The 2,500-nt window shown below is 50.1% G+C and overlaps 1 pseudogene; it reads left to right on the top strand.

Moving 5' to 3' along the window:
• The window catches only part of LOC132136887 (kelch domain-containing protein 3-like), a 5,140-nt pseudogene extending 3,678 nt beyond the window's left edge, over positions 1–1,462 (top strand).
• The last annotated feature ends 1,038 nt before the right edge of the window (positions 1,463–2,500 follow it).

Raw genomic sequence — 2,500 nt, forward strand, 5'->3', positions numbered from 1 at the left:
TGTGAGACACAGCTGCTGTCACTAGATGGAGCTGTGGAGCTTCACCAGAACAAGATCTGTTTCTAATAGAGAAGAATGTGATCGACTGGATGAGCACCGTCACTGTGGAGAGAACAGAGATGTGTGTGTGTGTGTGTGTGTGTGTGTGTGTGTCTGAGGTGTGTGTGTGTGTGTGTGTCTGAGGTGTGTGTGTGTGTCTGTGTCTGAGTTGTCTGTGTCTGTGTCTGAGGTGTGTGTGTGTGTGTGTCTGAGGTGTGTGTGTGTGTGTGTGTCTGAGGTGTGTGTGTGTGTGTGTGTCTGAGGTGTGTGTGTCTGTGTCTGAGTTGTCTGTGTGTGTGTCTGAGGTGTGTGTGTGTCTGAGGTGTGTGTGTGTGTGTGTCTGAGGTGTGTCTGTGTCTGAGTTGTGTGTGTGTGTGTCTGAGGTGTGTGTGTGTGTGTGTGTGTGTGTGTGTGTCTGAGGTGTGTCTGTGTCTGAGTTGTGTGTGTGTGTGTGCCTGAGTTGTGTGTGTGTGTGTCTGAGGTGTGTGTGTCTCAGGTGTGTGTGTGTGTGTGTGTGTGTGTCTGAGGTGTGTGTGTGTGTGTGTGTGCCTGAGGTGTGTGTGTGTCTGTGTCTGAGGTGTGTGTGTCTGAGGTGTGTCTGTGTCTGAGGTGTGTCTGTGTCTGAGGTGTGTGTGTCTGAGGTGTGTGTGTGTGTGTGTGTGTGTCTGAGGTGTGTCTGTGTCTGAGTTGTGTGTGTCTGTGTCTGAGTTGTGTGTGTGTGTGCCTGAGTTGTGTGTGTGTGTGTCTGAGGTGTGTGTGTCTCAGGTGTGTGTGTGTGTGTGTGTGTGTGTCTGAGGTGTGTGTGTGTGTGTGTGTGCCTGAGGTGTGTGTGTGTCTGTGTCTGAGGTGTGTGTGTCTGAGGTGTGTCTGTGTCTGAGGTGTGTCTGTGTCTGAGGTGTGTGTGTCTGAGGTGTGTGTGTGTGTGTGTGTGTGTCTGAGGTGTGTCTGTGTCTGAGTTGTGTGTGTCTGTGTCTGAGTTGTGTGTGTGTGTGTCTGAGTTGTGTGTGTGTGTGTCTCAGGTGTGTGTGTCTCAGGTGTGTGTGTCTGAGGTGTGTGTGTCTGAGGTGTGTGTGTCTGAGGTGTGTGTGTCTCAGGTGTCTGAGGTGTGTGTGTCTGAGGTGTGTGTGTCTGAGGTGTGTGTGTCTGAGGTGTGTGTGTCTCAGGTGTGTGTGTCTCAGGTGTGTGTGTCTCAGGTGTGTGTGTCTCAGGTGTGTGTGTCTCAGGTGTGTGTGTCTGAGGTGTGTGTGGTTGGTCTCTCAGGGCACTCCGGCTCGATGGAGAGACTTCCACTCTGCTACAATCATCGGCACCAAGATGTTCGTGTTTGGAGGAAGAGCGGATCGATTCGGTCCTTTCCACTCCAACAACGAGATCTACTGCAATAAAATCAAGATCTTCGACACGGAGACCAACTGCTGGTTAAACACACCATCTACACCGCGAGGGACGCAGGAGCCATTCTGCCTGTGAGCAACACACACACACACACACACACACACGGACAGACACACACACACGGACAGACACACACACACACACACACACACACACACACACACACACTCACTCAGGGAAGTCGTGGCCTAATGGTAGAGCATCGGACTGGGAAGTGTATGTACAGTGCTCTCTCAATACCAGGACTGAGCTGCCCTTGAGCAAGGCACTGAACCCCCCACTGCTCCGGGTGTGTGTGTGTTCACAGTGTGTGTGTTAAAAGCAGAGCACGAATTCTGAGTATGGGTCACCGTACTTGGTTGTATGTCACAACACACACACACACACACACACACACACACACACACACACACACACACACACACACACACACACACTCTAACTGTATGGTTTTGGTCAGTAATCTGAGTTTCTCTTTGTGTTTCTCTGGAGTTGCTCATAATGGAGAGTTGTATGTGTTCGGAGGTTATAACGCTCGTCTGGATCGACACTTCAGTGACCTCTGGAAGTTCAGTCCAGGTGATTCTTCTCATTCTCAGCCGCTCAGTAAACATGTGTGTCCAGCGGGGTTTAGTTATCAATATTAATGTCATCAGGAGAGATCTTCTTCATGTTTTAGAGTGAATGTTCAGTGTTTCAAGTTTTATCCCGAGTGGGCTCTGTGTTTGTCCTCGGTGTGTGTGTGCATCAGTACAGAATGACTGCGGGTCTTTATTCTTGTGTTCAGAGGCGCGCTGCTGGAAGAAGGTGGAGCCGAGGGGCAAAGCTCCGTGTCCCAGACGCAGACAGTGCTGCTGCATGCTGGGAAACCGCATCGTCCTGTTCGGAGGAACCAGGTGAGCTCTGTCCAGACGTCACAGCGGTCAGTTTCAGCAGTCTCAGTCACCACGGCATTCAAGAACAGCATAAAAACGAATTGAAATCTTAAACTAGAAAAACAAACTTTGATGGAGTTTAAAAAGTCGTGATGTTTGAAGGTTTGTGGAGCAGATAGATGTTTAAAACT

The sequence above is a fragment of the Carassius carassius genome, unplaced genomic scaffold (assembly GCF_963082965.1).
Source record: "Carassius carassius unplaced genomic scaffold, fCarCar2.1 SCAFFOLD_89, whole genome shotgun sequence".
Lineage (NCBI taxonomy): Eukaryota > Metazoa > Chordata > Actinopteri > Cypriniformes > Cyprinidae > Carassius > Carassius carassius.